Here is a 22038-nt window from a genome sequence, read left to right on the forward strand (position 1 = left end):
TGGAAAGTGGCAGGAGACAGTATGAGGTATAGTCCTTATTACTGTTACTGACCTTGTAATGTAAGAAGTTTAGTGTTTAGCTTCCATTGTATGAGCTCGTAGTAGATTGCTTGGGGTCAATAGGGTCACTTATACCACAAATTAGCAATGGATCAAGCCCAACCAGCCTCTGGACTGTGTCCCACAGGTTTCTTTATTGCCCTCATATGCTCTATATATGTACAGTTGTGTTCAAAATAATAGCAGTCAGATATCACTAACCTGATCAATCACTGTTATTGGTAGAAATTATATTTCTACATTGAAAAAAATTTACTAGCAGGTGTCGTAGAGTAATAGAAACCCAACAGACCCAACAGTCATGACATGCATGCTGCTGATTCTCTGTAATTCAATGACTTATTGAAAGGAGCATGTTCAAAATAATAGCAGTGTGGAGTTCAATGAGTGAGGTCATTCATTCTTTGAAAAATAGGTGGCAATTATTGCCCCTTTTTAAGGAAGGAAGGCAGCAAATGTACAGTACAGACCAAAAGTTTGGACACACCTTCTCATTCAAAGAGTTTTCTTTAATTTCATGACTATGAAAATTGTAGATTCACACTGAAGGCATCAAAACTATGAATTAACACATGTGGAATTATATACATAACAAAAAAGTGTGAAACAACTGAAAATATGTCATATTCTAGGTTCTTCAAAGTAGTCACCTTTTGCTCTGATTACGGCTTTGCACACTCTTGGCATTCTCTTGATGAGCTTCAAGAGGTAGTCACCTGAAATGGTCTTCCAACAGTCTTGAAGGAGTTCCCAGAGATGCTTAGCACTTGTTGGCCCTTTTGCCTTCACTCTGCGATCCAGCTCACCCCAAACCATCTCGATTGGGTTCAGGTCCGGTGACTGTGGAGGCCAGGTCATCTGGCGCAGCACCCCATCACTCTCCTTCATGGTCAAATAGCCCTTACACAGCCTGGAGGTGTGTTTGGGGTCATTGTCCTGTTGAAAAATAAATGATGGTCCAACTAAACGCAAACCGGATGGAATAGCATGCCGCTGCAAGATGCTGTGGTAGCCATGCTGGTTCAGTATGCCTTCAATTTTGAATAAATCCCCAACAGTGTCACCAGCAAAGCACCCCCACACCATCACACCTCCTCTTCCATGCTTCACGGTGGGAACCAGGCATGTAGAGTCCATCCGTTCACCTTTTCTGCGTTGCACAAAGACACAGTGGTTGGAACCAAAGATCTCAAATTTGGACTCATCAGACCAAAGCACAGATTTCCACTGGTCTAATGTCAATTCCTTGTGTTCTTTAGCCCAAACAAGTCTTTTCTGCTTGTTGCCTGTCCTTAGCAGTGGTTTCCTAGCAGATATTCTACCATGAAGGCCTGATTCACACAGTCTCCTCTTAACAGTTGTTCTAGAGATGTGTCTGCTGCTAGAACGCTGTGTGGCATTGACCTGGTCTCTAATCTGAGCTGCTGTTAACCTGCAATTTCTGAGGCTGGTGACTCGGATGAACTTATCCTCCGCAGCAGAGGTGACTCTTGGTCTTCCTTTCCTGGGGCGGTCCGCATGTGAGCCAGTTTCTTTGTAGCGCTTGATGGTTTTTGTGACTGCACTTGGGGACACTTTCAAAGTTTTCCCAATTTTTCGGACTGACTGACCTTCATTTCTTAAAGTAATTATGGCCACTCATTTTTCTTTACTTAGCTGCTTTTTTCTTGCCATAATACAAATTCTAACAGTCTATTCAGTAGGACTATCAGCTGTGTATCCACCTGACTTCTCCACAACGCAACTGATCATCCCAACCCCAGTTATAAGGCAAGAAATGCCACTTATTAAACCTGACAGGGCAAACCTGTGAAGTGAAAACCATTTCAGGTGACTACCTCTTGAAGCTCATCAAGAGAATGCCAAGAGTGTGCAAAGCAGTAATCAAAGCAAAAGGTGGCTACTTTGAAGAACCTAGAATATGACATATTTTCAGTTGTTTCACACTTTTTTGTTATGTATATAATTCCACATGTGTTAATTCATAGTTTTGATGCCTTCAGTGTGAATCTACAATTTTCATAGTCATGAAAATAAAGAAAACTCTTTGAATGAGAAGGTGTGTCCAAACTTTTGGTCTGTACTGTACATGCTGGCTACAGTACATTTCTCTCTGAAATTCTCAGGAAACTGTGTCATTCCAGACATTGTTCAGAAGAACAGCGTACCTTGATTAAAAAGTTGATTGGAGAGCGGAAAACATATAAAGAAGTGCAGAACATGATATGCTGCTCAGCTAAAATGATCGCAAATGCTTTAAAATGGCAACCAAAACCTGAAAGACATTTGAATGGATAGAAGAATAGCCAAAATGGCAAGGACTCAGCTAACAATCAGCTCCAGGAAGATCAAAGAAGGTCTAAACCCGTGAGTACTATTACAATTAGAAGAGGCCTATGTGAAGCCAAGCTATGTGCAAGAAGCCCCCACAAAGTCCCAATGTTAAAAAAAAAAGACATGTACTGAAGAGATTACAATTTGCCAAAGAGTACATTGACTGGCCTAAAGAGACATTTTGTGGACTGATGAAAGTAAGATTGTTCTTTTTGGGTCTAGTGGCCGGAGACAGTTTGTCAGACGACCCCCAAACACTGAATTTAAGCCACAGTACAGTGTGAAGACAGTGAAGCATGGTGGCGCAAGCATCATGATATGGGGATGTTTCTCATACTAAGGTGTTGGGTCTATTTATCGCATACCAGGGATCATGGATCAGTTTGAAGACATCAGAATACTTGAAGAGGTCATGCTGCCTTATGCTGAAGAGGAAATGCCCTTGAAATGGGTGTTCCAACAAAACAACGACCCCAAACACACCAGTAAACCTGCAACATCTTGGTTCCAGACCAACAAGATTGACGTTATGGAGTGGCCAGCCCAATCCCGAGATCTTAATCCAATAGAAAACTTGTAGGGTGACATCAAAAATGCAGTTTTTGAGGCAAAACCAAGAAATAGAGAAGAACTGTGGAATGTAGTCCAATCATCCTGGGCTGGAATACCTGTTCACAGGTGCCAGAAGTTGGTTGACTCCATGCAACACAGATGTCCAGCAGTTCTCAGAAACAGTGGTTATACAACTAAATATTCGTTAAGTGATTCAAAGGAAAGCAAAATCTTCAAACATTTTTTAGTTTATATAGTGAATGTTTGAGTTTGTAAAGAAGAATACAAACACTGCTATTCTTTTTAACAGTCTTATATTGACAACACAAATTTTATATATTTTTCTTCATGTTTTGATTTGGAATAGAATGTGTAGTGTTCCCAATGCATTTGTGTGCATGGAAATAAAAGCTATTAGAAGGATTTTGAGCTTTAGTCACTTTTTTTAAACACACTGCTATCATTTTGAACACAACTGTATCATCCTCCCTACGTATATTTGCAGTGGAAATTATTTTGTAAAAATGAAACGAATTTCTCATTGTATACTGATACAGTGAATTACTTATCATATGTAGGCCGCATCTGTATTTAGATATGCTGTACATTATAGAGACCACCAATGAGTTTCAGTGCCTCTTCTTCGCACATCAGACCCTTTACTCTCCACCTTGTTAAAGGGGCTGTATAAAAAAACTTGTATTTATGTAGCAAATATGTTGTGTATTGAACTTTAAAGGGCTTCTGTCACCCCACTAAACTTATTTTTTTATTTTTTTGTACTTATAATCCCTATCCTGCGATATTGCTATACCTTATGTTATTAATAATTTTCGTTCAGTAGATTTTGCAAAAAACTTACTTTTATGATATGCTAATTACCTTTCTACCAGCAAGTAGGGTGTCTACTTGCTGGTAGCAGCCGCAGAAAACCGCCCCCTCCTCTTGTTGATTGACAGGGTCAGCCGCGATCTTCTCCTCCGGCCGGCCCTGTCAGCATTTCAAAAATCGCGCGCCTGTGTTGATTCGGCGCAGGCTCCCTGAGATAAGGAGGCTCGCCTCCTCAGCACTCCCTCAGTGCGCCTGCGCCGATGACATCTTCTCTTTCGGTGACGTCATCGGCGCAGGCGCACCGTTTTTTGCAAAATCTACTGAACGAAAATTATTAATAACATAAGGTATAGCAATATCGCAGGATAGGGATTATAAGTACACAAAAAAAAAAACAGTTTAGTGGGGTGACAGAAGCCCTTTAAAGGAAACGCTGTAGATTGGGGCAACTGTATAATGGCTCTAAAGTATTACATTTATGAAGCACTTACTGTGCAGCCCATAGAGCAGGGTTTAGGACTGTTGGTGGTTGGTTATATCTTAGCAGCATTATGACGGGTGAATTTTTTGTCATTTCTCTGTTATCACCTTTCCCTTTTTGTTGGACAGTTGTTATACAATATATGTGTAGTTTACATTCTGATCGCAGGTTTTGAGGGTTCGGCTTTGTAAAACTGAAGTTATTTTTTTTTCTCATTTGTTCTGCTACTTATTGCTAAAAGCTCGTACACAATTGAACAAACAGGGTGGTTTATGTTTGACAGCATGCCCCGAGGAGAAAATTACACTGAAAATGTGGGCAGGATGATAAACTGTCAACGCCTAGCCATAACTCTGGTATCTAGTTTCTGTAGTTAAGGTGGATTTCGATGAACCAATAATCATCCAGATTATTGGGAACAACCGTTCCTGCGAATGCTCGTTCCCAATAATCTGGCTGTCTAAATGTGCAGAGTCATCCTGTCATTCGTGTAGGCACTTTAATCATCTTTCCTGGGCAGCAGATCATGCTGTCTAAACAGCGATCTGCTGCCCAGAAACAATGATTCTGTATTGTTATAGCATGCCCTTGTCCTCATACTGTGAAGGAGATCACTGCATGTAGGCGATCTCCTTCACTGAGCGAGCAGCCGACTGTCGGGAAGACAATCAGCCACTCCATCATCCCGTCTAAACCCGCCTTTATTTAAACCTACAGATTATCCTTATGATTTTATCTGAACAATGTAATTAACATTGTCTTGGTCCTATTTTATAATTATACGTGAAAATAGATTACATGTCAGTTTTTATACTGAATCAAGCAGCCATCCATAAATATCAGCGTTCCGAGTTTGAAATCCAAGTGGGTGCAAGTAGTGGACGAGGTTATAAGGAAGGAGTTAAGGGCCTTCCACATGGGCCGTTGATCGGGAATGAACGTTGGTTCCTACAAACGTTTGTTCACCCTTTAATTACCTTGTGCAAACACGCTGTGATCGGCCCACAAACAAGCAGACGCTCGCTTATTCTCTGATTGCATATTTTATTGGTTGAGGGTAACACATTGCTCTGTGTAAACAGGGATCTATTGCTGACAGATACAGACATACATCGTAAATGCAGCTAAACGAGCACCAATCGACGTCCTATTTTACCTGACTGTGTAAAAGGACCCCTAAACCTTCATGTCTACCTAAAAACCCAGTCGTCATTAACCTAGTTATATTTTCATTAGTGTCACTTTATCTATTAAAAAATATTAGGGCATATGGATACTTTTATGCCACCATGGTGGTGGTAAAAATTTGCTCATATTTGCAACATTATTTATGACTTTTCGCGCTTCTCTACTCTTTATAAAAGTGGTAATAAAAAGAGCGTGAGGGGCGCAGCCCACCAGGTTTAGTATAATTTACAACCGCCTGAAATCATAGTTGGCAAAGCTCTCTGTTTCTGGTGCACTGAAAGACAGAAGATACTCCACATTTATTAAAAGACTTCATACTTCAGCCCACTTTTTTTTCTACTAAGACTGGTGTAGGACACCATTGCCAGTCCCATTAGCTACACAATAGTAAAGCAATAGCTACAGAGCTCTTACAAACAGTAGCAAAAATTACCATCAGGGGTTGGTGAAGCTGACCTCTCAGGTAAATGATAGCAGTGAACTTAAGGAATGCGGTAGTAATATGGCATTGGCTACATCTGCAGCCATGGTAGGAATTTTAGGAACTTGACTATTCTCTCATTTGAACAGTTTTTTTTTTTTACTTATTATTTTATTCATTTCTGTGTTCGAATAATTAACAAATATTTTTTCAGATATTGCTTAGTAGCATTACTGGTATGTTTAAGGTCTTTGCCATGTTTCAGGGTCCAGTTTCAGCCCAAGTTAAATCTTCTGAGAGATATCCTCAAGCACACTCTGGTACAATAAAAAATTCATAGTAGATATTATAATGATGTGCTGCCTATGCCAAAATGCAGCAGAGAGAGACATAATTTTCAAATTTCTACCACTATGCTGTACAGTTGGTATCTTCGGGTGAAATACCATCTTTACCAAATAACCATCATTTTCTTGTATTTCTGGAGCACATTGCCCCATAATTTATAAGTGTTTTAGTCGTTCCCTGATGGACAGTGGACCTAATTTGAGCAGCTTCTATCTAATGGTAGATTAATGCTCTGAAATCAGTATTTCCTTCATTAAATTCTGGGGGTTTTAGAAACTTCTTTAGCATCTTCTACTTTTCTATATAGAACATTTTTTCTTGAAAGCCTCTTTGAATCTAAGCATAGGAATGCCACACATTTTTACAAAAGAGCAAACCAAACTAAGTAACTGAGGTTTAAAGGAGTATTCAGGTTTTTAAAGTAGATAGCCTATGCTTAGAGTAGGCCATCAATGTAAGATTAGTGAGGGCCAACTCTTGGCACCCCTGCCGATCAGTTGATGGAAGAGGTCATGCTGCCCAGGCAAGCGCTGTGGCCTCTTCATTGCTTACACTTTTAGTGGCGGCTTTGCTTAGTATTGCAACTTTGCCTCATTCAAGTCAAGCACTGCAACCCCCTTCAAACAGCTGATTGGAGGTGCAGAGAGATGGACCCCATCGATCTATAATTGATAGCCGATGCATAGAATAGGCCATCTATTTTAAAACCTGGATAACTCCTTTAAGCCTGAAGCAACATAGGCTTAGATCTTCCAAAGGAACAATAAAGTGACTATTTAGATACGGTCCACAATTGCATGCTGTTCAATGTATTGCTCTGGACTCCTGTATTCAAAGTGTTTCTCTGCAACTGTTTCAGTTACACAAATTCTTGTATTTAAGGACTGTGTGAATAAAGATCAATCGATATGTCTCCATCGCTATGTTTAGATATTGGGTGTACATTACTATTGCACTTGACCGTAGAGCATAGAAATGGCTCAGATTTGTCACGATTGTTAGCTACTCAACAGAAACTGTCCGTTAATATTTCTTTACTTACATATTTTGCTGTCTGTAATGACATCTTAACCACTCTCCGAAAGCCCACATGGGTTGTCATCTTATGCCTATGAATATAAATGATCCTATGACGTTGTTCCCACATGTAAAAAGCAGAGGAGTGAACGGTGTAGCCACAATGTATATTCTGTAACCAAAACCCTCTAAACTCTGAAAGGTGAAGTCTAATGTTTTAATTGTACACTATAACATGTATACATACCTATGCTGAGTCACTAATGTGCTGTACAGGCTTCAGTCATGTTTTCCAGACTTTGAACCTTTTCCAACCACACCCCTAATTCTGTATGACAGTAAAGCCGCATTCACACAGTCAGTGTTTGATCAGTGATTGGGAGTCAAAACCAGAAGCAGATCCTATAAAAAAAAAAAAGGTATAATGGAAAGATTTCCCCCTGCTCTGTGTTTTTGACTTGTACCTGGTTTTTCTTTACAATCACTGATGAAAATCACTGACCAAACACTGATTGTGTGAAAGCAGCCTAACTCATTTTGCATGAGCTGCTCACTTTCATACCAGACATTATCCCAAACATATAGTGATTACCTCCAGCCAACATTTTACACTACCATATGAAACCAAAAGTATGTGGACACCTGACAATAACCTACATAAATGTATTGGTAATCCCATGTCAAAGGAGTTGGACACCAACCTCCACTGTTCTGGGAAGGCTTTTTACAAGATTTTGGTGTGTCTCTGTGGGACTTTGTGCCCATTCAATTAATTGGTCAAATTAATTTCAAAGGGGTTGAGGTCAGGACTTTTTAATGCCACTTTTCTGGAGCACTTTTCTGATCCTGGAAATTTGTGCTCTATTTAAACCCCTTCCTGGCCACAAACCAGTGCCAGTGATAGTCTTCGACTCACTAGCTGTGTTCCTGGTTCCTGCTTTTTGGATTGCTCGTTCCTCTGACCCCAAATTGTCGTCAGACCAATCTCTGTCTCTCGTTAAGTACTGTGTTGTCTGTCTAGTTTTGATCTCAGCTTGTCTTTTGACTACTCTCTATCCCTCGTTTGGTACTGCATAGCCTGTCTGGTTCTGACTCTTTTACATACGACCCTGTTTTTGTGTTGTTTTGTCTCTGGGTTTTTTGTGTCTCTGTACCTTAGTAATATAGGAACTGTCGACCGGTTGCGGTCTTGCAACCTAGGGATTGTACTGCAAGTAGGTAGGGAAAGCGGGATGGATTCTCGGTCAGGGCTCACTGTCCGTGTCTGTCCCTACCTACAGCATTACACTCAGTACAGGAGGGTTATCAGTGATTTATAGTACTGTGTGTATACGTGTGCATAGAGAGTTAGTCTATAGCTGTCAGTCACTAACATCACCTTCTTTCTGTACCGATAGCTGTTAGAAAAAGCAAAGATCGAAATATCAGTGACTGCCAGGGACCCAACCTGCTCTTGTTAGAGTTTTAATCTTGCGTTGTGCTCAGGAACATATCTGATTCCCCAGACAGATAGTCAGCTATGTTTCTGTCCAGCAGGATGGGGATCGCAAACTGAGACTGTGTGGGCTGCATGCGGCCCGTGGGTTATGCACCCCTGCTGCTGAGGATTTGTGTATGCCTTGGCCATTTATGGCCTTCCATCTTGATTCCTTGTTCCCGACTTGTAGCCTGCAATTCCTACTATGCCACTAGCATGCTCTGTTGTGAGTCATTTTTAAGGGCAACAAGTGAACGTGTCCTCCAGAACCTCAGTGCATTACTATGTGATGCACTTCAGCCAGTTTTCCCCAGCTCCTGCTTATGATAGCTTTTTACCCTGTCAGAATTTACAAGCAGAAAGGAAGTGGAAGACGGGTTGAAACCACACCTCATAGAAATGCACTAGATATTCTGCACACACAGGGGCACATTTAATAAGACTGGCTTTTACTATAGTCTTTGTTTTTTCCCTTACACCGCCTCTAAGAATCTCCTAAACTAGGCGCATCTATGGTAGTCCTTGCACCTGGCAAAAACACTAAGCCAGCCCCTGGCTTAGTTTTTTTGCCAACATTTATGCATGTTTCCAGGCGTAAATGTTAGTAAATTTGCAGAGGCTGGAGTTCTGAACCTGGCACAGCCCCTGACATGTCTCTGCTGTGCCCAGCTGACGAATACTAAATATTGTCACATGGCCAGTTAAAAAAAAGGGACTTGCAACTATTTTTTTACTAAAATAGTCACAAGTCCCTTAATAAATGACCCCCACAGATTGTATAGACAGGTAATGTGAGTCAGGAGAGTTTTAGGGATCGGTCTGAGTCCTTGCCAAGAGGGATTTGATAGATGATAATGTAATCTTATAATTTACAGGAAGTCAGCCACACAGGAGAGGTCTGTCCACCTGTATACACAAAAGAGTAAGTGGTGATCACTTGAAAACTGTCCATAATAAAACAGTTCAGATAGATTTACTTGAGGATAGGTAATAAATCATTTTCATGGGATAACCCATTTAAAGGGTACCTGTCTTTTTTGTCAAAATTGGAAATAAAAGCATTAGCTTGTAGGTTGTATGCTTCTATTATAACTGATTTGAGTGCTCATACCTTTTTTTTATTTTTATTTTGAGTGCCCTGACCCTGCTGCACTGTTTCTAGCTGTCTGTGGAGTATTCCAGCAAAATGCACGCTGGCACTTCTGGTATTTGATTTCCAGTCATGCACTGCATGTGACTCATCAGATGCCAGCCCTGAAGAGCCAGCTTCTCTGTTACGCCTGTATGATGTTTGAGCGCCTATCAGGATTGTAGCTATAGGGCAAAGGTTCACAACCTTTTGTATGTTGAGATGACCCACATTTAACTTTCTGTGATATTAGGGAGCAACAACCAATTCAAAAATAGAGAGAAATTTAGAGTGCTGAGAAACAAAAAAAATTAAATCACAAACTTTTACTGATAAATACTTGTGTGAAATTGAACACTAGTATTATACCACCCGAACTGGCACTGTTTGCTGGTAAAGGTCTGCAACAATGTCAATTGCCAGTACATATGTTTAGTGGCATGCCAAGGGGATTGGGGGATGGCAGAGGGGTAGTCCTCCCCAAGTGCCAGCTGTCAGGGAGGTAACGGAAGCAATGAGCGCTTCCATCAATATAGATGGAAGAGTTTATTGCTAGAGTGCCGAGGAGCTGGCAGTCCTTTCACTTACTGACAGCTCAGCTCCCTGCGCTCCTCCCCTCCTCTAAGAGCCGTTTGCTCCCTGCTTCACCATTCAGCCCTGAAGGTACAGATCGCGCTGCATAACTACTGTGAGGGGGCACAATGTGTGCATAACTACTGTAAAGGGACGCAATGAGGGCATAACTACCGCGAGGGGGCAGAACGTTGGAACAACTACTGTGAGAGGGAAAAATAAAGGCAAAATAACTGTGAAAAGGCACAATGTTTTAAAGGGTTGGAGGTGTGCCAGAGAAAGGACCTGCCCCGGGTGCCAAACACCTTAGGCACGCCACTGCATATGGTCTTAACTTAGGACTCTCATGGTGAGCCACACAAGAGGAGGTCATGTGCCACTGGTTGGAGACCACTGCTATTAGGGGTGGTAGCAGTCTCTCTGATGCATAAGTGGACACCAATATTATAAATGGCACCTGGGGGGCCCTGGCTATTTGCATTGCATCCAGGAGCTCCAAGTTACATTTCTAGTGCCTATGCGGTCAAGGCCCGCTCGACTTTTTGTAATCTGTATCAGCGTCTCTACTGCTCTGCTTTTACCTAAAAACAAGCAGTGAACGGAAAATTAACAAGAGGTGCACTTTGGATTGCTTTTATTAGGTGTAAGACATAATTTTTAGCAAACTGATTTTGCTATTTAGTACATAGGCTATCACAGATGTAGGATGATTGAAACAACATTGAACATAAACGTGAAAATGCAATAATTGCATTAATTGTCCTGCTTAATATTTATGCGTACTGTGTTTTTACAAGTAAAAAAAAACAACTTTTAAAAAAGGCACTTAAGCTCATCCATGATCACTGCATGTGACCTTACACTTAAAGCTACAGTATAAATTGTCCTAATAACCATAATTATTATTAGTCAGGGGTGTGCACAGATCTCACAGGGCCCCATACCAAAATTTAGTTTGGCCCCACCAAGTTTTCCAATATTTGTGCATCAAACAGAATGCACAACATGACCTCCAGATTACTGATGAATGTATTTATTTTTTTTACTATTAAGAGGAAGAAATTTTAATAAAAAAAAAAAAACTGTAATAAAGAATAAAGTCACCCTTCACCTCACCGACTTTATCCAACTTGTTTGAAAAATTGTGGAACAGATGCTTCTTAATTATGGTGCTCATGAAGTTACACCAGAGAACTGGTATACGTATATAGATAAATCTTCTCCATACAGATTTATGTCTGCGGCTTCATTCAGTGTATTATAAAACAGTCTGCCTTAACAACCATTAGAGGGAGTTCAGTGCCTAGGAATTTATGCGGTTACAATTGACTGCAATGGAAGTTGTAGAAATCTTTTTGCAGTGAGGTTCCCCTGGTGGTGCCTGCATAAAAAAAAAAACGCATCTTTTCCTATACATGCATGCTTTATTATCCTTAGAATCAACCTGAAAGTTGTCATGGAGATTATGAATTTGTTCTGTACACTGTACACCAGAAATTACTCCAATGTGCTGGTGTGAAATGGAGAGGTGCTGGCCTCTTAATGAACTTGGTGAATCTTCTGGAGGTCCTTGTACCAGAAAAGCAAATCTACGCCCAGCTAGGTCAGTTTCTTTTGTCATTTAGAGTATGCCTGTTGGGCCATGGGAGGCCCCACCTGCTGTTCTAACGTGTTTTTTTTTAAAGTCGCTCATTTTTGTTTAAAAAAAAAAAAAAAGTGTGAGCACCAACATTTGTGTCTTTTTATACCAGGAAACTGCTGTAAGTCGCATAAATAGATTTCCCCCTATGAGTGTGGCCCTGTAAGGCCGAGTTCACACTAGTGTTTTCTGACCTATTCAACCCTCCATTGACATCTGTCCTGTTCGGATTGTCCAAGACGAGAAAAAAGGGTTTGTTTGTTTGTTAGTTTTTACATGATCACCAGTGGCATAACAATAAATGACTGGCCCCCCAGCAACTTCTTCACAACCCCCTCCTCTCGTGCAACCCCCACTCCTGTGGCTAGTCAAGATCGCGCTCCCAGACGAGGCCCGGCAGCCCCTCCGTCCGTTTCCTACAGTGTCTGTATATAATGTCATTTTATAATACTGTTGAGGGGGTCCTCCTCCTGGGTGTGCCCCTTCTGAGTTCGGGCCCCAAAGCAGCTGCTTCCCCTATAGCTACGCCCCTGAGTTCAGCTCTATTCAAACTAATGTGACTGATTTGCAATCCCAAGGCCTAGAGCTGTGTTATGTCTGGAAATAAAGTCATTAAAGTGGGTCATTGTAAGGATGAACATGTGGTCAGACGGTAGGCACGTCGCCACATTTTGGTCTGATGTCATTAGCTGATTATTTTTTCTGGGATGAGTACTAAAAGTTTGAACCGGGTCCTAAATCTTTTGTACATAAAAGAGGGCATTGAAATAAACACTAACACTAGGCACAGTACCCTGGCGTTTTCCTTTTCTCCATAGGGAGGGCAGCAGCACCCATGTAGGGGTAAATTCTGTACCATGTGCACAGGGCCATAAATAAATATTTCTCTAGGCACCACAAAGGTGAATGCAGGAGTTGACTGCACTGAAAGCTCCTCAGTGTGACTGGAACATGTAAGGTGAACTCTAGAGGAAGAGCCTGTGAGCAGGGGGTGAGGAGTCTTAGGTTTCCTCTACATTCAGTATCTGTCTTTATTTCCTGAAACCTCATTCATTCCGAGGGCTACAAATGTCCCAGCAGCTGACCTGGGCATTTTGTAACCTGGGGCCAAGATCCCTTCCCCCTTACACAACACTGTTATTACTCTTGGGAAAGGAAAATAAACCAGGACACGCCAGACTGGTTTTGGGAGATGGGCTGGACCCCAGAGCAGGCCATAGCGGGGACTTGCAGTGTATCATTTCCAGGTGATGCCAGAGGGAGATAACAAGCTGCCGGCTGTCTAGACAAGTAATAGGACCAAGCTCAATGTTAGAGGACGCAGACTGGGGTGTCCATGATATGAGGGGTAGAGTTCTCACTTGTGCTCAGTCTAATTGTGTTTTGCTACATTTGTGTAAAATTATACAATAAGTATTCTGTTTGTGTTTTCTATAATTTGATTTAAAGTGACTGTTCCCAAAATGATTCCGTATCAGAAAAGCCACAATTATATTTCTCCGTAAAAAGCTGCTGTAGCCGCATGGGACGTAGCATTTAACCCAGCGAGCATGTCATTTCCATCAAGATACATTAACCCTTTAAACGTCTTTTCAGTGTGGTACGAATTGCACTGACTTCTGAGTTATGTGTATCACATAATACCCCTATTAGGCCTCTGAACGCACTTATTAATTACCCCAGTGTAATATCTTGTAAATGATATCCTTAATAATAACGCTCCAGGAACATGGATGTAAGATTAGATGCCAGCTTCCTCGCAGTGCCAGGGAGGGTACTTTTATTGCAAGGAAATGAGTTTGGCATTATTCGGATGTTTAGAATAATTTTATTTCCAGGTCTCCATAGATTAGTTTATTGCTGAACAACAGAACATTAAAACATACTGGGGGCAGATATACTAAGACTGGCGCTTGTATACAAGCGCCAGTCTTAGTATAAAGTCCGTCAGGAGCAGAATACATCAAATTTATTAAGAATTTATTAAGAACAAATTTGTCACATTTCCAGGCAGTCTGTGCGCCAGACTTTCAAATCTGGCATATATTTGAATTATCATTTTATGCCAGTTTCTAGCATAAATGATAGTAAATCTGATGGGCCACGGGAGACCACACCCATCCCACTAACCCCCACACACTTTTCTTAAGACTTTTAAAAATGATAGCAATATTGCATGAACCATAATAGTGGCGTAAACACTTTAGTAAATGTCCCTCACCGACTTATAATGTTAGTAGAGAGTGTGGCAATGGTAAGACATGGTGGCCGCTACGTTTCCCCCCGCCCTCAGAGTTCGAAGTTTCTAAGTCTACTGTGCTGCATTTTAGTTACATCATCTTTTGGGAAAGCTGGGTGACAACCAAAATGTCTGCCATGACAGCATTCTGGAGTAACTAGGCCAAATGAACTGTCAGGGGTATTGAAAGATTTAGTGGTCACCCTGTATATACGTGCAACAATAACTGGAACTTTTTGGAAAACAGTAAGGGCTCATGCACACGACAGTATTTTGTGTTCAGTATACTGGACGTTTTTTGAGTTCAGTATGCGGAACATATACTAAGCCATTCATTTCAATGGTTCAGCAAAAAATACTGAAGTGTCTCCGTGTGCATTCTGTTTCAGTATTTCCGTATTTCCATGCCGTGAAAAGATAGAACATGTCCTATTCTTGTCCGCAAATCATGGTGCTTGGCTCTATTCAAGTCAATGGGTCAGCAAAAAAAACGGAACACATACGGAAATGCATCCGTATGTCTTCCGTATCTGTTCCGTTTTTGCTGAACCATCTATTAAAAATGTTATGCCCAGCCCAATTTTTTCTATGTAATTACTGTATACTGTATATGGCATATACGGAAAAACGGAAAGGAAACGGAAACACAACGGAAACAAAAAACTGAACAACGGATCCGTAAAAAACGGACCGCAAAACACTGAAAAAGCAATACTGTCGTGTGCATGAGCCCTAAGAATGAGATAACGATAATAACTTTTAAAACCGAATTAGGGACTTTTATTTACTGGTGGTTTTATGATAGCTGGAAAGGCTCCTAACTTGTGAAAAGAAGAAGAAACAATAGTAGGGAAAATGTATCACCCCCTATGCCATTAATTTGGTATTTTTTGCCTCCCTAGGACAGGGCCATTAGCCCGAGCACATTTATCATCATTACTGCCGGAAACTGGCATAAATGATGACTGAAATCTATGCCAGGTACGAGTCTTTTTCAGTGTAGTGCATGGACTGCCGGAGGAGGCTTAGCACTCTCCAGTCTTGATAAACCAGGGCCTAAAAGCACAGACCAATTCTAGAAATATATAAAGAAGAGGTAATATCTGAGACAAGAAGATGACTTCTTGGTGAAGTACAGAAAAAGGAAACATATTATTTCAAGGTTGTATGCATCACTTTTGAAAAAATGTGTGGGCAGCACGGATCCGACCAAAGACATCTGCATGGAGTTTGTATGTTCTCCCCGCGTTTGCGTGGGTTTCCTCCAGGTTCTCCGGTTTCCTCCCACACTCAAAAGACATACTGATAGGGAACTTAGATTGTGAGCCCCATTGGGGATAACATGATGCTAATGTCTGTAAGGCGCTGCAGAATATGTCAGCGCTATAAAAGTGAGTAAAATAAATAAATAATATTGAAATTAAAAGTAAAACAAGTTGGTCACAGGATACTGGAGAGGTGATGATGTAGCTGGTTTCTGAAAGCTATCTAAGATCAGCTCAACTGTTAACCCAATTTTTATTCATTTATTTATTTTTTTACTATAACCCACAAAGACTTTCCAAAATGAAGTGGCATAGTGATGCATGGTGCTCGTAAAGTAAGGGGTGTCTTATTTTGGAGATGTCCTGTTACACCCAGTAGGTGTGGACCCAGTGTACCAGCCAATTGGTTTGACTTTGGGCTGGTGCTGAGAGCATTATCCTGGCAGTCCCTTGGTTTTCACCCTTTAAAAGGGTTGCGTCTTCTCAGACTTTGATGACATTGTTATGATATGCCATCAAAGTCAGATAAGTGTGGGTTCGACCTCTGAGACCTGCACCTATCTCCAGAATGGCTCCCCGAAAGTGAAGCAGAGCAAATCATGTATGTGCCACATGCTCTCCATTCATTTCTATGGCACTTCCGAAACTAGCTGAGCCAGCGCATTCGACTTTTCAGAAGTCCAATAGAATTGAATGGAGAGAGCACACTATGGAAGCAAGGCCACCACTCCATTCACTTCTATGGGACTGCCATAAATTTTTCGGCTATTTTCAGCAGCCCCATAAGGATGAATGATGGGAAGCCAATCTCCACTCACATTGGGAGTTCCATTCTGGAGATATGCCACCAATGTCTAAGATGAGACTACCTCTTTAACCCCTATACAGGTATTGGGCCTCCACTACAGGGAAGCCACCAGGCTGCTACCTCTTGGAATAGCCCCGGTGTGTTTGGCAGGACTCGCACAGTTCATGCAAATTTGTGAAACAACCCAAAGATGGGATAGGATCAAGAAGCAGGAATTAAGCAGCAGTTGGAACACAGGCAGAAGGATTATACAGCAGCTCTTGTACAAGCTCTAGCAAGCTATACAGACCTAGCAAGATCAACAGAGACCAATTGCTCAGGCAAGGTCAGCAGCACAACTATATAGGAGAGTTGATTAGCTCAAGCAGCTGAGCTCAGGATCAGAAAGGGAATTAACCCTTACAGTGCTGCAGGGAAAAGTCTCTCCAATATACACATAGGAGGAGGCATTAAAGGGAGTCTGTCAGCACATTTACCCCTTTTTAACAGTTCCCATAGCTCTGTAGCCGCAACACAGATGATTTAAACGGTACCTTTATATGCTTTTTTGGACTTTTAAAACTGCCAAAAACGAACTTTGATCCATATGTAAATGAGGGCTCGCAAGTGCCCAGGGCGGCGTCCACCGCGTTGGAGCCCAGGCAGCTCTGCCTCTTCGGCTCTTATCCCTGCCCAGCCTCTTCCTCTGCCCGCCCATCTGTTTTCTCTCCCCCTCAGCGAGATCCTGCACCTACACGATAACTTCCTTGGCCGGGGCATGCGCACTGCGATGCCCATTGCTGGCACGGCATCGCAGTAGCTTATGCGCATGCCCCGACCAAGGAAGTCATTGCGTAAGCGTGGGATCTCGCTGAGGGGGAGAGAAAACAGATGGGCGGGCAGAGGAAGAGGCTGGGCAGGGATAAGAGCCGAAGAGGCAGAGCTGCCTGGGCTCCAACGCGGTGGACGCCGCCCTGGGCACTTGCGAGCCCTCATTTACATATGCATCAAAGTTCGTTTTTGGCAGTTTTAAAGGTCCACAAAAGCATATAAAGGTACCGTTTTAATCATCTGTGTTGCGGCTACAGCGCTATGGGAACTGTTTAAAAGGGGTAAATGTGCTGATAGACTCCCTTTAAAGCCAGGCGGAGGCCTGCAGCATGGGACATAGGGGTATGCTGGCCAGGCAGAAGTTAGGTGTGTGATGCAGCATCCATTCCCAGCCCTGGATGGCGGGATGGGGACTGCATGGAGCGCCACCATGACATGCCCCAAGGTAAGGCAATACTGGACATGGACTCTTCAGTTCATCCAGGTTGTTTCTTGTCTAAATGTCCCATTGGACCCACCTCTATGTATTTTTGGAAATCAGGAGGTAAGATTTTAAGCAATTTATTTACTGCATGCAAATTGAATCTAGTTACCTGGATCCATGAAAAAGATTCCTACCCTGACTGACAAAGAGCTATGAATAATATAATTTATGAAAAATGTTTCTGTCAAGCAAGAGATGTTCTCTTGCAGTTTCACGAAATTTGGGGTCCACGATTAAAAGCTATGTCAGATGTTGAAAAATTGGTCTTTCAACACATCTTCCAGACATGACTACAAGTGCAGGTTCTCACAGGGCAGATTGGTGAAGTTTACTCTTTGCACACTTGGTCACTGTTACAATTATATTCTTGACTCAAGTTGGATGTTCAAACACATTGCAGCAAGTAACTCAGCCTGAGTCTAAATTCTCTCCAGATATTGCTGTGTCACACAGTAGTGACTAACAAGCTACAGCCTCATGAGGCTCCCAAACTCATGTCCATGTGATCCATAGAAAATGCAGCAGGACGCTTCCAAATATTGCTTCATTTCTTTATAAAATCCTTCTTTAAATATCCCATATAGCGAAAGCATAAAATCGGCATATTGTCAAGTAGCACCTTATAAATAAGATCGTGTGTATGCACCACGAATGCTTGAGGAAGGGGGCAGACCCCAAAACATTGCATCTGTGTGTGATCACGCTTGATTCACCTCTGCCATATCTCCTTTTGGATTACTTGTTTGTACAGAAGGAGCAGCAGTTGCACAGAGAGCAGAGCCTCTAGGTGTAATGGCAACGCCCCCATTGCTCCTAGAGGATAATTTGCATATATTAAAACATCATTTTTCTCAGCAAAGTGGTCACATATGAACATGGGACCAACACAGACGCCTTCAGCTGCCAAGTGCACATGTAACAGGTCAGCCAGTGTCACAAATCTGCTGACAGATGTCCTTGGAATTGGAAGAGTTCTGTTGCATTTTCTATGGTTCACATGTTTTACCTCGTTTGTATTGTTTGCCACTGTTTAGTAAAAATGCAAGAAATACAGTAAAACAGCAACAACAAAAAACTTGTTTCACCATAATCAGAAGGAACATTCATATGTGGTGATTCTGGTGCAGAAGAAATCTGCAGATATAATTAAACTGAAAAAAATGATAAAGTAAACTCCAGCAAAAAATTGCGTTGGTATTCTTAGTGTTTATTGTAATGCGGCAAAGTAACAAGTTACAATAAACACTAAGAATACCAACACAATTTTTTGCTGGAGTTTACTTTATCATACAGTACAGACCAAAAGTTTGGACACACCTTCTCATTCAAAGAGTTTTCTTTATTTTCATGACTATGAAAATTGTAGATTCACACTGAAGGCATCAAAACTATGAATAAACATATGTGGAATTATATACATAACAAAAAAGTGCGAAACAACTGAATGTGACGATCATTTTGTATTTTATGCCTTTTGTCTACTGATCTGTTGTAAGTAGAATAAAACCTTTTAAGATAAGATTCTAAAGGGTGCTTCACTATTTTGCCTATCCCCTTAAATCCTGTAGAGGAGGAGATCTGGGAGGATCGTATTCCTTGGTATTGAGGAGAGGGGCTGACACCCTTGTACCATCCACTTGTGACCGGAACACATAGTGTCCAGCAGCGCGGTTCCAAAACCTATTGATATGTGGAATTATATACATAACAAAAAAGTGCGAAACAACTGAAAATGTCATATTCTAGGTTCTTCAAAGTAGCCACCTTTTGCTTTAATTACTGCTTTGCACACTCTTGGCATTCTCTTGATGAGCTTCAAGAGGTAGTCACCTGAAATGGTCTTCCAACAGTCTTGAAGGAGTTCCCAGAGATGCTTAGCACTTGTTGGCCCTTTTGCCTTCACTCTGCGGTCCAGCTCACCCCAAACCATCTCGATTGGGTTCAGGTCCGGTGATTGTGGAGGCCAGGTCATCTGGCGCAGCACCCCATCACTCTCCTTCATGGTCAAATAGCCCTTACACAGCCTGGAGGTGTGTTTGGGGTCATTGTCCTGTTGAAAAATAAATGATGGTCCAACTAAACGCAAACCGGATGGAATAGCATGCCGCTGCAAGATGCTGTGGTAGCCAGCATTTGAATAAATCCCCAACAGTGTCACAGCAAAGCACCCCCACACCATCACACCTCCTCCTCCATGCTTCACGGTGGGAACCAGGCATGTAGAGTCCATCCGTTCACGTTTTCTGCGTCAGACAAAGACACGGTGGTTGGAAACAAAGATCTCAAATTTGGACTCATCAGCACAGATTTCCACTGGTCTAATGTCCATTCCTTGTGTTATTTAGCCCAAACAAGTCTCCTCTGCTTGTTGCCTGTCCTTAGCAGTGGTTTCCTAGCAGATATTCTACCATGAAGGCCTGATTCACACAGTCTCCTCTTAACAGTTGTTCTAGAGATGTGTCTGCTGCTAGAACTCTGTGTGGCATTGACCTGGTCTCTAATCTGAGCTGCTGTTAACCTGCGATTTCTGAGGCTGGTGACTCAGATGAACTTATCCTCCGCAGCAGAGGTGACTCTTGGTCTTCCTTTCCTGGGGCGGTCCGCATGTGAGCCAGTTGCTTTGTAGAGCTTGATGGTTTTTGTGACTGCACTTGGAGACACTTTCAAAGTTTTCCCAATTTTTCAGACTGACTGGCCTTCATTTCTTAAAGTAATGATGGCCACTCGTTTTTCTTTACTTAGCTGCTTTTTTCTTGCCATAATACAAATTCTAACAGTCTATTCAGTAGGACTATCAGCTGTTTATCCACCTGACTTCTCCTCAACGCAACTGATGATCCCAACCCCATTTATGAGGCAAGAAATCCCACTTATTAAACCTGACAGGGCACACCTGTGAAGTGAAAACCATTTCAGGTGACTACCTCTTGAAGCTCATCAAGAGAATGCCAAGAGTGTGCAAAGCATTAATCAAAGCAAAGGGTGGCTACTTTGAAGAACCTAGAATGTGACATATATTTTCAGTTGTTTTACACTTTTTTGTTATGTATATAATTCCACATGTGTTAATTCATAGTTTTGATGCCTTCAGTGTGAATCTACAATTTTCATAGTCATGAAAATAAAGAAAACTCTTTGAAAATTGGCATTTCTGCCCAACAACATATTAATAAAGCTTCTGCACCACTCTTTCCAACACAAATGAATGTGGTGAAAACATGTCACACTGCATTTTCAGCTCCAAGACCTAATATTATGAGGGGTTGTTAGATATATAGAGGGTGAGTGAGGGACACCAAATAAATTATTGATTAATTTGGCACAAATTTTTGCTGTTTTTTGCAATATTCGCTGACCCATAACATCATACAAAAAAGCCCCAATGTATCAGTGAAGGTGAAATGTCTCAGCCTAGGATCCAGGTTGTGTAGCTTGCCTAAGACAGCCTGGACACAACTTTAACAAAACAAGAACTTTGAAAAGTATACGTTGTCTTCACTGGTTGCAAGTGGAATTATTAAAATATTAAGGAACATAAACTATAGTAGGAAGTTGCATAAGGTTTCATCATACAGTGATTTAGCTTTGTCTATATAAATCCAGAAAGCCTGTTAGACAAGCTTTATCAACAGTTGATGCTTATGTAGTTCTCCTAGGCGGAAAGTGCATTATCAACCATCACCAAATGCAATGTAATGTAAGGTAATGAACCAAGGCCTCGTATGGTGTCTTAAGGTCCATTTAGCAGGCGAATGTGGGGAAGGAAGTGTTCCTTCTTGGCAAGTGCCTGCTTGCCAGTGTAGGAGACCACTGCATTTACATGCAGATTATGGAGAGGAATGATCAATAATACCATCGCTCTTCCCCATAACGACTCTGCCGGCAGTAGAGAGTGATTAGACAGCACAATCTGATGCAGGCAAACAACAATTTGGGTGCATACACAAACTATTCAGTTACCCGACGAACAAAGAAATGGATATGAATCATGAGGGGCAGAAATGTGAAATTATGGGGGGGGGGGGGGCAAGAAATGGACATGAATCATGAGGGGCAGAAATGTGAAATGATGAGGGGGGGGCAAGAAATGGACATGAATCATGAGGGGCAGAAATGTGAAATGATGGGGGGGCAAGAAATGGACGTGAATCATGAGGGGCAGAAATGTGAAATGATGGGGGGGGCAAGAAATGGACATGAATCATGAGGGGCAGAAATGTGAAATGATGGGATGGGGGGGCAAGAAATGGACATGAATCATGAGGGGCAGAAATGTGAAATGATGGGGGGGGCAAGAAATGGACATGAATCATGAGGGGCAGAAATGTGAAATGATGGGGGGGCAAGAAATGGACATGAATCATGAGGGGCAGAAATGTGAA

The 22038-nt window shown here is 41.8% G+C and overlaps 1 pseudogene; it reads left to right on the forward strand.

Moving 5' to 3' along the window:
* The window catches only part of LOC122925768, a 40022-nt pseudogene that overhangs the window by 16710 nt on the left and 1274 nt on the right, over positions 1-22038 (forward strand).

Source organism: Bufo gargarizans, chromosome 2 (genome assembly GCF_014858855.1).
Source record: "Bufo gargarizans isolate SCDJY-AF-19 chromosome 2, ASM1485885v1, whole genome shotgun sequence".
Taxonomy (NCBI): domain Eukaryota; kingdom Metazoa; phylum Chordata; class Amphibia; order Anura; family Bufonidae; genus Bufo; species Bufo gargarizans.